Here is a 15,213-nt window from a genome sequence, read left to right on the forward strand (position 1 = left end):
TCACTGATGTCAGATCACCCACCTTATTTTTGACTGCTTTAAGCTCTTTGATGGCAAGGCTGAGCACTGAGCCATGCTGAGCACAGTCCTTCCAACGTACCACGACCCTTGAAGCAAGACACCAGATTTATGAAACAATAAATCCTGTTTGATGATAAAAGCATTAAATAAAAAGTGAAATCTATTTTGCCTTTTTTTTGGGGGGGGGTCTTCCTCCAGATTTTCAAGAGCATCAGCGGGCGGCAAGGACTCTGAGAGTCAGCAGCCCCCGCTCAGCGCCCCATGCGGAGCGCTCTCCCTGCCTCGGCCAAATGACAAACGACCTTCTACTTATTGCACCGCAGCTAATCCAGAGTCACGCGACCGACACGATGATTACGCGCACACGCGGATGACGTGTGCAGCGGGAGAGCCACACCGAGCGCACGCCCAGAGAATACCAATCACCCCGGTGAGTAATTACACTGCTGAGGACGTGCACGAGAAGGCAGGTGTCCCAGATAACAGGATCTGTTTCATAGCCAGGAAATCATATTTCAAATGAGGATATGAAAACGTGTTGTTTTGAGGTCTCCAAGGAGTCTCAAGAAATACAATGTTGAATGGGATCCCACGGAGAGGGAGAAGCGTGGTTAACAGTGGCCATGAAACCACCAGGTATCACAGACCAGGCCAGACATTTAAGCCTTATTATCTAATTTAATCCTCCCAAAGCCCAAGGTCACAAAAGAGTAAGCGGCAGAAATAAAATTTGAACTCAGTTCCTTGTGCTTCCACATCCATGGCCTCCCAGTGTATTAAGCTGCTTGAGACATTGAGCATTGTGTATAGAGAAATTTGCCTAAAATAACACACTCCGAGTTTTCTTCCCAGAGTCTAATGCTAGAGGCTGCACAGACAAACTGGTCTGTGGAATGGGTCAAGGGTAAGCATTTAAATGGGACTGGCAGCAATTGCCTGGTGGTGCCAGCACCCAAGTGTTATGACCTCTCGGAGAAGCAAGCTGCAGGCACCTGACATTCTCAGTCTGGAAGTGGTGGAGACAGCCCTTGGAGCTCACAGACTCTACGGCGGTGCCCACCTTGCAGACCGGCACGCGGGCCTTCCCCACACGACCTGCTGGCTGAAACCTGCACATGTACACATGTACACGTCTTACATGATGACGGAGCCGAGCAAGGAAGTGCACCCCCGCACAGAAGCTGGAACGGACCTGAAGACAGAAGTAAGGGAGCAGCATGGCTACCGAAGGCCACCTTTGTGGAAATGGAAATTTTGGTGGTGAGGATTTGGATATTAAAACATGAAGGGGAGATGGAAACTATGAATGAAGAAAAGAGATTCCCCAGATACATACCAACTGTCTTCAGTCAGAAAGACTCCAAGTTCCAGCTTCTGTGGTCTTGGAAATAAAGCAAGGACCAATGATGAGATGCTCTAGAGATCTGTATTTTAGCCCATAGAAGAAGCAGCTTTCTAAAGATCCGATTCAACTGAAAATGAGTCGAATGTGGAGAGGTAGGAAGATCTTGGTTCGTGGAGACGTCATTCCACTCTGAGAACACACACATGCAACTACATGTCCACACACCTGCGCGTGCACACAGGCTCGCTTGCACTTACCAACGGAATTGCCAATGCCACGTGATTCGTACGTCCTGTGATGTCCCCTTAGTGCCTCCCATCTTTCTTTATAGGAAAAGATCTCAATATTTGCTCCATGCTCTAAAAGTTGTCTTTGCTGACTTCACTCTGCTCAGTGAATGCCTCCTCACTGTCACGGTCGCTTCCCCGATTTGAATCTAATCACATGATTTCCAGTCATCCTATTTGGATGTGCTGCTGTGCCCACGGTTACTGCTCTGTGACACTTTACCCTTTACTAGCACATCAGTGGCTCATCTTCAGGCCCATGAGATTGTTGGTTCCAACAGCAGAGGGAGTGTAAAATACAGAGATCAAAAGCTGGAGGAGAGGTTACGATGACGTATCCCCCTTACCCATTCTACAGCATCTCCTCCACAACCTCGGTTTGCCCAGCCTCAGCCTCCGGAGAACATGGCCTTTGCTCTTCCAGATCCGTTGTAAGTTCAGTCTTAGTACTCTCGGGCCGGCTCACCTGGCCTCCATCGTTGCTCCTGACAGCTGATTTTTGTTGTGTTGCCACTTTTGTATTCAAGGAAGCCTGGAATTTCAGAGCTGGAAGAGATCCTAGAAGTCACTTACGCCAAATGCCTCATTTTAGAGATGGAAAACTGAGCTTATAGAGGTGAAATGATTTGCTCAACCTCATAGAATTAGCCAAACTGGAACCACTCTTTCAGTGGTGTCAACCTGAATTCACGGTCATAGGGAAGTGGTCTATTTTCAGGTAATGATCACAGCCGACAGCTGACCTACCCTGCCACCTGTCACCTAACCATTCCTCCTACTGGGGGCCTAAGCAACCAGGCTCTAGCTAGCTAATCCTCAAAATATGGTAGAAAAAAAATTATACAGGCTTTTCTTCACCAAAGATAATCTCTTCTTTTAGCTTAGAGATCATTGTACGGAGACATCCGTTTAATAAGAAAACCGGTCAGTTTTGCTTTTGGCAATATAAGTGTGTGTGTGTGTGTGTGTGTGTGTGTGAGAGAGAGAGAGAGAGAGAGAGAGAGAGAGAGAGCGAGAGAGCGAGACAAGTGTGGGAACAGAGGGAGAGATTTAAACAAAAGCTCCATATGAATCAAAAATCAAGGGAACTAAAGCAATACAAATCATAAAAAAGAAGGCATTTTTCTTGTCTGATGCCACCATCTAAATTAAAGATTTGGGGGTTTTATTCACTTAAAAAGTAGTGTAGGTTTGAACAAAACCTATTTGTCTTCTAAATCCAAAACAGAATGAAACTGGGATGTCAAAAGTCCCAAACCCAATCTGTGCCATACATTTCTATCTTTCATTTTCAGTTCTTAATCAGTATTAAATTACTACAGACGGCACAGATACTGCCACCCTGTAAACAGCAACTTATCTAGAGACTAACAGGCCCACAGCCCATCTGGTAGAAGAAAAGAAACCAATATTTACTGAGCACCAACGATGTGTTAAATTCTGATATTCCTGATCTGGTGTCAATGCCAACGAAAACCCTGGACATAAGTATTATTATTCCATTTTTTTTTAATAGGGGAGGGAACTGAGATCATGGACCTCCTTGCCAATGCTACAGCCAGGACTTAGGGACAGATCTGGCTGACCTCTCTGGTACATGACACCCTCTGTTCTCAAAGAGACTCTGAGACACCAGCAATAGCCACAGGACATGCTCAACCATTAAGAAGTGGGACACAAGAAGGAAAGGACCCCGTGGAAACTGAGAAGAACGTCCAGTCCAGCTGGTTCAGCAGCCTGAGCAGAGGGAGACTCTCCATGGCACGAGGAGGGAGTCGGGCAGTCTGCTCCCAGCAAGTGGAGGCTGAGCCAGGATCCGCCCGCCAGTCCCCACCTTGCACCTTCTTTAGGAATCGTCCAGGAGCAGCACAGGCCAGGGATAGTTCGAGAGAAGGGACAGCGGTGCCCATCAAAGCCCCGGACCTACTCCCTCTGTACAGGGGACACAGCCAGGGCTCACCAAACTTGTAAACCAGAAGCAGTGTCTCTGATAGCATGAATCTTACACTTTTCCAACCCAAATGTCTCTGTGCACCTGGCATACCAGAGGATCTAGGTCTCAGGAACTCTCCTTCTTTTTTAATATAATTTATTTTCTAGGGACTATAACTTGTAATGTTGTAGAGACAAGGAGAGCCAGCCTTCTTCTCCCCACCAACCCTACCCAGCTTCGTAAGTCCAGAGTTGGAAGGGATTTTACATCTTTTCCTTAATTTTCCCTCCCTTTAGATCTTCTTTATTTCCGTATTCTTTATTTTCCTCAACTTTAAACACTTTTTAAGTATTTAGTCTGTGGTAGGTCATGGGAATGAACTCAAAGAAGACAGGGAACCCCTCCCCCCCAAGGAGGGGCAAGGAAATGGTACATGAATATATAAGAAATAACTAATATTCATATGGTGACTCCTAGTCAAATTCCCTTACCCCTCCCTGGTCATCAAGAAGAAGAAATGGGGCACCTGGGTGGCTCAGTGGGTTAAAGCCTCTGCCTTCGGCTCAGGTCATGATCTCAGGGTCCTGGGATTGAGCCCCGCATTGGGCTTTCTGCTCAGCGGGGAGCCTGCGTCCTCCCTCTCTCTCCCCCTGTCTCTCTGTCTACTTGTGATCTCCGTTTGTCAAATAAATAAATACAATATTAAAAAAAAAGAAGAAATGAAGATATAAATAGGATTTGAAAGTGACGAATATGGAAGAGAGGTCACTTTTTTTTTTTTCGCCTCTCTTCCATATTTGTCACTTTCTGTCAAATCCCATTTATATCTTTATTTCTTTTTGGTTTTAAACATGGCTACCTTTTCGCCTTCTGATTGTCTAATGACATTATACATTGTGTTTAGCAACTCTCGTGTTTCTGGTAGTTGGTCTTCATTTCTGAACAATGTATTTTCTTTTATTTCAAGTTCTTTCCTAATTCTGTAGCCACATTTCTGAGTGTATCTAATTCTGATGTATTTATGGAGATATAAATCAGAAGAATGGTTGCTTCTGGTGAGCAGTGGGTATTGACTGGAAAAGGGGCACAAAGGAATTTTCTGGGATGGTAAGAATATTCTGTATCTTGATCTTGGTGATGTTACGTGGTATGGCCATTTGTCAAAGTTTACTTAGCTGTGTGCTTGAGAGTTGGATATATATATCTAATCTCCTCCATAAATGTCTGTGTACAATCACCAACAGTCTGAGCTGCCTCTCCTCTTGCTAACAACCAGTTCTGGAGAAGCTATAATACATGCTTGGGTAGAGATAGGTAGTGATGTTAGGGTGACCATCTCATCCTGGTTTTCACACTGGAAGTCTTGTGTCCCCCAGATCCCCTCAGACCCAGGCAAGCCAAAATGATTAGTCACCCTAGGTGGCATCTTTGGGGGTCCTGATGCCCTCAGAATTGGAGGTACCCTTGATAAGCTTAATTCTCTCATTAGCCATAGTATCTTAAAATGATTATTGATTTTTTTGTCTGATTATAAAAACAAAATAAACATACAGTAGGAATTTTATGAAGAAGAAAAATCAGCCATATTATCTCCCAGTTATGCTGTATATTAATAAATATGTTTATTTTTAAAGTTTTTAAAAATTCTATCAACACCAGTGTTGTTTCTAGTCATCAGTTTGTATCAGTTCGGCATGGCCACTCTAAGATGGACAGTGAGATACCTGCTTCCCCAGCTACCCGGGTTTAGAAATGATGGTGGACCTGATTTATTAACAAAGAATGTTGTCTAGGCAGAGGGAAAAGGGTGGAGGGAAGGAAGAAGGAAGGGACATAGTACAAGTGCCCTGAACATTTTCATAGACACATTTCTGCACTTGGAAGTGGTTTGCAATAGCGGGAGACACATGGGTCTGAGGGAGTCAGGGGACCTCGCACTTGGACTCTTGCTGTCACTGGCCTGTACCTCTGTTGACCACAAAGCTCACTTCAGTTGCTGTTGAAGGGAACTGCCATTACTCTATGGCTTATTTAGTGGAAGTAGATTAATATTTAGAAACATGTGTGTGTGCATGTGTGTGTGGGCGGGTGCACACACACACACACACACACACATGCAGCTATAAGCGTGCAAGCATCTGCCTGTGTCTACAGAAAAGAGAGAAGAATGAGACTATTAAAGAGAAAGAGACATTAACAAGGAAACGTACTAAAAAGTACATCTTTCATACCCTGAACTTGAGACCCTGGTCCTTACGTAATCGATATCCTAACGCTCAGAGAAAATGGGCAGTAGAACAGCTATTTTCACATTATAATTCAAGCCAATAAATATTATCCCACTTTTTCTTTTTAATGTTGGCTGGAGTGCTGAGAGGCAGGTAACTCAACACTTGTCTTTGAGTATTTTCAGACTTTGAGATCTTGTCTCCCATTTTATGGGAACTGAGAGGATTTAAGAATTAGCAATGGGGAATCTACTTTTAGCGTCATGTTTGAAGTTCTCCAGTAGAAGGATAAGGCTCACAAGGACTGTCTAAATGAAAAGGAGATTATCACTTGATCCATCAGAGTGTGTGTTCTGAATGAGGTTTTGCTGATGCAAAACGTTGAGATGTCAGGAAAAAACACATTTCTTTCCAATCCATTGTCTACAAATCCATTGTTCTCATGCACTGCTGCACCACTCCCCTTTGACTGTCATACTGAAGGATTGTGTTTCTATCAGGTTATTTTTTTTTCTGTGTAATAATATATGAGAAATAATGGGGTGAGAAACTCAGAGCCAGTGATGATACTGGTGAGAAACTTGCAAGGATTTTCACTGTTTATTGGGTTTCCAGAATAGGTCGCAGAGTTCACTCAAGTGCCAGCCTTAACATAAATGTATTCTAGAACCTTCAGTCTACTGTTTGCTCCCCCTGTGTCCCCCTCATGGAGCCACTCAACCCCACACACATTTACCTCCTTTCTTTCTTCATTTTCTTCTCTCTTCCCCGGAAGCATTTTCTTCCGCCATCACTTCCTTCACCCGTTCGTTCATTCTGTTCACTCAGCAATTTTTGAAGGGAGACCCTGCTGTCTCAGATCCTTGGGTGGCACAGGGAGGCCAGTGTGGGGACCTGTGATCCCTGCCTTCCAGGAATTCCCATTCTCACCCTCTACCGCTGCTCTACCCCACTTTCATCTTGGTTCCCCCCTTTCTTTCCACCTTGTTGTCTAAATTCAGTGCTGTTCTCTTCTGCAAACCCTCCACACCTTTTCTCAAATCACTGGTAAATGTGTAACAGAAAGAGGTACGGATGTATTGTTCGATGGATTAATTTCCTATTGCTGCTGTAAGAAATCACAAGTGTACTGGCTTACAACAATCCAAATTAATTCTCTTATAGTTTTGTATTTCCGAAGTCTGATGCAGGTCTCATCAGGCTAAAACCAAGGTATCAGAAGGGATTCGTTCCTCCCTAGAGGCTCTAGGACAGAATCTATGTCCTTGCCTTGCCTCCTTCTAGAGGCTGCTCAGTCTCTTGTCTTGGGACCCTTTCTCCATCTTCAAAGGCAACGACAGCACATCCAGGCCTCACATAAGATACTCATTTGACTCTTCTGCCTTCCTCTTCCATCAATTCATGATTCTTGTGATTACACTGAGCACACCCAGAAAATGCATGGTAAACTCTTTTTTTATATTTTTTTAAGGTGAGGTATTTGACAGCTTTAATTCTATCTGTACCCTTGACTACCTTAAGCCATGTAACCTAACATATTCACAGGTTCTGGGACTAAGATATGGGTACTTTAGGGGTGGGGGCATTATTCTGCCTAACACACTTAATGCTAGGCGTGTTTTCAGTTCAACAGGTACCGAAGTTTCAAGCTACCATGCTGAAATTGCCAGGAATTCTGATCTTGGCCAAAGGCAAAAAGATGTTGGGAGCATTAAAGCATCACCTGAAAAGGACATAAGCTTTGGGATCAGACAAGTCTAAGAGTAAATCCCACTTCTGCTGCCTAAGAGTGCCGTGGCCTTTGGAAACCCACCTTAATGTCCTCGCCCTTAATTTGAGAACATCTACTGCGGTGTTTTCAGACGGTTCTCTTGAGGTCATCTAACCTGAGAAAAGGGGCTTCTTGGTACACGATGGATGTTAGTTTCCTTTCTGTAAATCATTAGACTGCACATCACTTAGGTGGTAGACCACCTTAGCTGATAGCCCCTGGCATTGATACCTGATCGATCAACCAATCAACACACACTGCCAGCATTCTGAGGGCCCCCCATGTGGTACAGAGCGCCATGCCTTCTTCAAGGGGATGGCGATCTGGTTAGCAAGTCTGTATGTGAGCCCATGAGAGCCTGGACAGTAGTAGGAGACACTGGTCATCAGCACTGAGGTCCTGAGGCTCCCCTTGTGACTGGTATTGCCGTTCAGCAGGAACAGGGCTCTGCAGAGTGGAGTGACACGGATGGTGTCACAGGAGGGGAAGGATTTGAGCTGGGCTTTGGAAAAAAACGGCTGGTGAGGACGGAGAGTAGTAGCTTATGCTGGGCAAAGCCTTTGGATTCTACCCTCAGTGACCTTCAAAGATCTTGTTTTCTCTCAGCTCAAGTCAGGCACAAGAATACCAGTGAACACTGCCGTCCTCCCCCTCCTCTCATCTCTCCTCCAACCTCCTTGCCAGGCCCCTCCCTCCTCCTTCCGGTATCTCAGCAAGATACAAAACAGCCTTTCTTTTTTCTGAAGACTATTTAGCAGCAGTCCCCCATAATTACAGTAATCTTACCCCCTTTGAATTCGTCAAAATTACCCCTTTTCTTTATATTAGCCCCGTAGCTCCACGACAGGCATAATTGGTAAGCTTTGCGGAATGGTGCAGTGTTGTTTTTTTAAAGTGACATCTGCTCGAAGAGACTAATGTTCCTATCTGACTGACTCATTTGGTAGGAACACCACCACATGCCAGCGTGAACAGTGGGGGTGGAGGATTCTGGAAGAGGGGAGCGTTTGGAAGGATGTTTTCAGTTTTTTATATTTTATTTTTTAATCAAAAATTTTTTAAGATTTATTTTTAAGTAATCCCTACCTCCAGTGTGGGGCTCAAACTCACAACCCATGCTCTACTGACTGGGCCAGGTACCCCATTTTTCAGTTTTTTAGATTAAGAATGTGACTATTCCCTTTCCTAAAGAAGGGGAGTGAACATTAGTTGTAATAATTATAAGGCCTATGTCTGGAACGTTCCATGTTTTAGGACGGGGGAGATGGTCCCGCTTCAGAGATTTTAATTGCCTTGGTGATTCTCATCCACCTTTCTTTGTCTCCTGGGGGTTCCTCAGCTCATCTCCCCTCCAGCTCTGCTCTCCTCTGAGATCCCATCTGTGCACCTTTCCGCCTTCAAAACCTGTGATCTCCTCTGTCCAGGGGCCTCCCTGTCCTTAGAATCCATCTTCATATGGCACTGAGGAGTCAGAGAAGCACATGGTATCTATTAAGGTCCATTTCCTCATTACTGAGGCCATTCCCTGAGAGCCTCCTACATGCCAGACTAAAGGACACAAAATTGGGTAATTCAGAACTCTGTCTTCAAAGAGCTCATGGTCTCGTAGGGCCTTGACTGTTCAAAGGAAGCTCCAGGATACTATAAGACTGACATCAAATGCTGAACATCAGGGGGATTAGCTAAGGCTTTTCTGAAGAAGTGAGTCTGAGTAGGATGAAAGTGTTCATCTCTGCTTACAGGCCTACAACAGCTCCCGGGGTTGTCCTAATTCCCCTGCCTGGATCTCTAGGCCCTCCATAATCTGATCACACTAGACGTACCCATTCTAACTCCTACCCTACCATCAGGAATCATCTGCTCCTGGGGTTAGCCTAGTTCCTTGTTCCCCCATCCACCCCTGATTCTTCAGTCTGGGTTTTTGCTCATGTTTTCTGTCTAAAATAAATCTCTACTAGCACGTCCACCAATAACCCCAAAGACTCTCGGGCCTTTGTCATCTTCAGGGACCAGTCCATTGCCTAACTGGGAAACTTCCTCCAACCACACCTCATATTCTATAGCTTCTCCCACAGCACTTAAGCTAGAAGTACAATCCAGATAATGTATGTAAAAAATAATAAAGATATGGAAAATATAATGCAGATATAAGGTATTGCTATTATCTTTAACTGGAAGGAGAAATGTTGATTCTTTCACCAACATTAGGTGTATTTCTGTAGGCAATCTGGCTCTTTAGCTATAAAATAGGAAAAATCATATCTACATTGTAAGGTTGTTAGAAAGATTAATCAAATATATTGGCATGCATATAAAATGTCTGTCTTGTGGTAAGAATGTTGTAAGTAGTAGGGGTGTTTTCTTTCTAATCAGAGAGGATTCAAATTTTAACTTATTCTTTTACCGTGTAGACCATAACAAGTAGGTTTTGGGGTGGGAGAAGCAGAAAATTCTTCTTAGGAAGGAAAGATTGATCATGGCAGATAAATTTAAACGTCCTTTAGAGCTCTGCAACTTTCATCTCAAAAATCAGAGAGGAATTATAATATTGTAATGGGTTTATGACTCCCCATTTCCTGTGCCACCACTCCTTGGCAAGAAGACACACCCTTGGCCCTGACACTCCCTTAGAGACTGAGGGATCATTGTTCTCTAGGCAATATTTATCAAAAATAAAGGCACTCACTGGCGAGGAAGTAGAGATGAAAGAGAAGGGTGGGGTAGCAGCTGCCCTTTCTGGAAGGTAGTGACTTTCTGATCTTTAGAACTGAGGTCTCCAGTAGAGTGCTTGAGTCCTAAGCCATCAACACAGAACAGTGGTTGTAAACTGGAGTGATTTTATCCACAACCCCCACCCCATCGATGGCATCTGAAAATGTCTGGAGACATTTTGTGTTTTCATCACTTGAGCAGGACTGGAGAGGGGTTCTACGGAATCCAGTGGGTAGAGGACAAGAATGCAGCTAAACATCTCAATTCACAACACAGGAACCCAACTAAGAACTATCAGGCCCCATGTCAATAGTATTGAGGCCAAGAAACCTGCATTAGAAGCAGCTGTAACTCACAGCCTTGGGTCATGTCCAATAGCCTTACTTTAGGACAAGATGCCTAAGGATAGAGCGAGTCCATGAAAACTGCCCATCGTCTCAGACACCACATCGCTGTGGGGCCTTTTAAAATCACACAAGTGAAATGCATAAAAAGCTGAGGTTATCCACATCCGCCCAGTGAAAAGATTGCTAAAGAATCTGGAGGAAAGCAGATATTAAGTGGGTAGCTTGACTACAGGACCCCCTGACAAGAGGAAAGGGCAGTGTGCAAGCCTACAAGGATCCCGGGAGTGCCGGGGGACGGCTTCTCCTCTGTGGTCAGTTTGTCCACTGTCCCGTCAGCCAGTTCAGCCAAGGACACCGAGAGGCGCTCTCTCCGCTCGGGAATGGCAGGGGTCCATTCTGAGAGGTGCCGTGGGTGTGGGGAGGGGAGATTTGGGAGACTTGGGGCGATTTTAATTCCTCTCCGACCCATCACAAATAAGCATACGGTAGAAGTTTAAAAAAAAAAGTGTTCTTTTTGAACAATTGAAGTGCAGTTTCAATGCAAGTCTCCCAGCCTACCACCCTTTCCCAACTAAACTACTATCCCGAGTACTTCCTATACAGAGAGACTGGCGCCGCCATTGCCAAGGAATGTGGGTTAGCCGCCCCCTCCCCCTAAACCCCGAGCAAACCTGATCTGCTTCTGTGCAGTGTGCGTGAGATTTCACATAGACAGCAGGGCAGGATAAGTGATTTTGCTGGCCTGGAAATACATTATTGGCTGTCTAAACAGACACCAAATTTAGATATTGACAGACCTTAACATGAAACTTCCTTCCTCCTCTTTTCCTTTCCTGCTTCTTCTCCTTCCTCTTTTATTTCTCTTTCTCTGCACGTCTCCAGCTCTCCACCCCCCACACCCCTTTGAACAGTCACTGGGTTTTTTACGGTATTTAACTGCATCCTGACTGGTTCCTTGCTCTTCACTAAACTGGCAGAAAACTCAAAGATGTCTACACTGCCCTCCTTTCATAACTGAATCTCTGCGAGGCCTTCTCACAACCAGCCTGATTGCCTGTGCGGATTGGGTCATCTGGGTCCCTGGGGCTGAAGGACACAGCCAGAGGGTTCAGACCTGGCCTCCCCGCCTGCTTTATTGGTGTGCTGGTTGCTTGGAACCTTCTCTCCATTAAGGGATTGAGTCTCTACAGGGACAAACTCACAGATCACACATGAAAACGGATATCATTCCAAGAGTCTTCATGCCTTCTCTTCACTCCCCCAAACAACAAAACCCATCATGGAAAATCTTATCCCTAACTTGGAATTTTGTCATTTGGAGGTCAGCTTTCTGAAATTTCTCTTTTCTTTTTCATATATGGTCTATCTGCCAAACACACTGTCATGCTGCTGGGCCCAGAGCTCTGTCTTAGCTATGGTTCTGGCCTTCTTCCGATCAACACCATCACCCGTGGGAGGGACACTGCTCCAGGAGTACGAGGATGTCATGTTAGGAGCAGATACAATTCTCCCCTGAAAGGGGTGTTTAAAATTGTCCCACATGGCATAAGTAGGGACAAAAGCCAGTGTTTCTACCTCTGCCACTTACTGGCCACATAATGAGCATCTTGGACAAACTGGAAAGTCCCTGACTGTTCAAGAATGCACTCTGTCCCTCTGCAAGGGACAGAAGAACCACCTGAGAAGGGCCCCTTCTGGAACCAATTTTAATATATTTTCTAAAAGATTTAATTTACTTATTTGACAGAGAAAGAGAGTGCGCAAGCAGGGGGAGGAGCAGGCAGAGGGAGAGGAAGAAGCAAGCTCCCCACTGAGCAGGGAGCCCGACGCAGGACTAGATCCCAGGACCCCGAGATCATGACCTGAGCCAAAGGCAGAGGCTTACAGATGCCTCACCACCTGAGCCAGTCAGGTGCCCCAAGAGCCAATGATAATATTTCTGTGACCAATGAACAGTAAGTAGGTCCTAAAGTTCCCATAGTGGCTTAAGGTAGCTAGCGTGGCTCTCCAGCCCAGATCACTTCCTTGGTCCTGATTTGTTCTTTATTTTTTAAATTCCTTTGAAGAGATGCTAAAGAGCTTGGAAACATCTTACCAGGTACGGCTACTTCTCAGACCGGAAGGAAGAAGCTACTCCTTAATTTCCCTGAATGGGTTAGGTGGCTAGTGAGACAGAAAATAGCAATGAGAGCACAGCATGCAAACTGGGGGGTCTGAAATTTTATTTTAGCTTCAAGTTCCCGGCCTTCGACACCCTCAACGATGATTGTCAAAATAATTTAAGTGTCCCTGGGGCGCCTGGGTGGCTCAGTGGGTTAAGCCTCTGCCTTCGGCTCAGGTCATGATCTCAGGGTCCTGGGATCAAGCCCCACATCGGGCTCTCTGCTCAGCGGGAAGCCTGCTTCCCCCTCTCTCTCTGCTGCCTCTCTGCCTGCTTCTGATCCCTCTCTCCCTCTCTCAAATAAATAAAATCTTAAAAAAAAAATTTTAAGTGTCCTTGAAAGTGGGTTTTACACACACGCACATGCAAAAAGACAATTTGCAGTTGCTCTGAGGTGCTGATTTATTGAAAAACAAATTTGAAACCTATTGTTCCTTAAGTGTCTTACTTGCATACACAAATTTTATTATTCTCATTCTAAATCTATAAAACTTTAGCATCACTTTTAAGGATACTTCTACAAGTCAGTTGATTAAATACCTGTAAACATATTAAAAATGCACCAATCAATTTCATATATTTTATTTGCTTTGTAAGTACTTTCATTATCTGATTAACAGAAGCTTGCCATATATTTAGATGGCTTTTATAAATACAATAAATAACACTGCTATGGTGAATCAATCTTTTATGTTCTCTTAACACTTCAATACTGTTTATATGTATAGTAAATTTCCCTTTTGCCTTTCATATTAAAACACACACACACACACACACACACACACACACAATCCATGATTCAATTATACAGTTTAAATTAGAATCATCAGGGGCGCCTGGGTGGCTCAGTGCATTAAGCCTCTGCCTTCAGCTCAGGTCATGATCCCAGGGTCCTGGGATCGAGCCCCGAGTCGGGCTCTCTGCTCAACGGGGAGCCTGCTTCCCCCTCTCTCTCTGCCTGCCTCTCTGCCTACTTGTGATCTCTCTCTGTCAAATAAATAAATAAAATCTTTTAAAAAAATAAATAAAAATAAATTGGAATCATCAGTTCTACCTGCTCAATGATCTACTGCTACACCATCAACCACCCTGAGGTGTCGTGGCTTCTGACAATGGCCATCTTGTTTCCTCTCACGGGTCTCAGGCAGCTGGGCTCGCTGGGCAGACCTCGGGTTGTGGTCATAAAGCAGCCAGGCGAAATCACCTGGAGGCTTGCCTGGGATTCCTGGGCAGCTGGGTCTCTCTCCCTCTCCCCCAGTTCCAAGTCTCTTCTTCATGGGGCCTCTCTAGAGGAAAGCCAGGATCCTTACATGACGTCACCCGGCCTCCAAAACTGAGGCCTCCAACAGAGAAGCAGCAGAAGCTACCAGCCTTCTTAAAGGTGAGGCCTAGAACTGGGACAGATCACTTCTGCCTCCTTCTATTAATTAACACGAGTCCAGGCCAGCCCAGATACAACAACAGGGCCGCACAAGAGCGTAAGTACTGGGAGGGGGAGTTCACTGGGGGACCCTCCTTAGGAACTAGTGATTATACTTGATACTCCAATATGCCCAAATCTAAGCCCTACAAATGCTATGAATACCAAACCTACAAGTTCTTGTGGCAAGGACTGCTGGTGCTTACTGCCGTCTGTTCTCCCTCTCTTCCCTGGACACACAGCAAAAATACATTTTCTAACCTCCCTTGAAATGCAGCGTTGCCGTGTCAACGAACTGCATCCAGTGGAATCCACGGGGAAGCGCCAGGCCCCACTTCCAGGCCTGGCCTATCCGGATGTCCCACTAGATTCACTATGTAGTGCTGATTCTTGCCCAAACCAGTCCTGACTAGGATGGTAGCAAATGATGGGTTTCCAACCCTAGCATTCTCTCCAGTCAGTGCCCAGCATGACTGCAGGCAAGAGCCCTCCCTTCTCACTTTTTATCTATTTATTATCAATATGAATTCATTAGTGCCCTTAATCATCTTGGTGTGCGAATGACCCAGATCTGATCACCGAAAACTACTTCATGTTGGATACTGTGTCTTTTTTTAGATGTTGTAACTTTCTTACTTTCTGATGTAACAAAATACTACAGGCTTATTTTCCACCTTCCCTCCCCAGCTCCAGGATTTACTGTTTCTCTGAGGAGCCCTGATTCCTTTTTTTGGAAAATGGTAATTAGAAGCCAAGGTGAGCTCATTGCTGTGGGTGCTATTGGGGTGGTTTTGCTCCTAGATCTTTGCTGCAGAAAAAGCTAGAAAAGATATGAATGTTTACATTTATACATAAATAAACATGTATGTCAATGTGTGTGTATTTATATTCACATATGCATAGTTTACAAATTATGAGTTTACAAACTTAATATTAAATATTAACCACAATCCATCCCCACAGGGTTTTTCTTGATGACTCTCACTTC

This window comes from Enhydra lutris, unplaced genomic scaffold (genome assembly GCF_002288905.1).
Source record: "Enhydra lutris kenyoni isolate GAN:26980312 unplaced genomic scaffold, ASM228890v2 scaffoldscaffold24, whole genome shotgun sequence".
Lineage (NCBI taxonomy): Eukaryota > Metazoa > Chordata > Mammalia > Carnivora > Mustelidae > Enhydra > Enhydra lutris.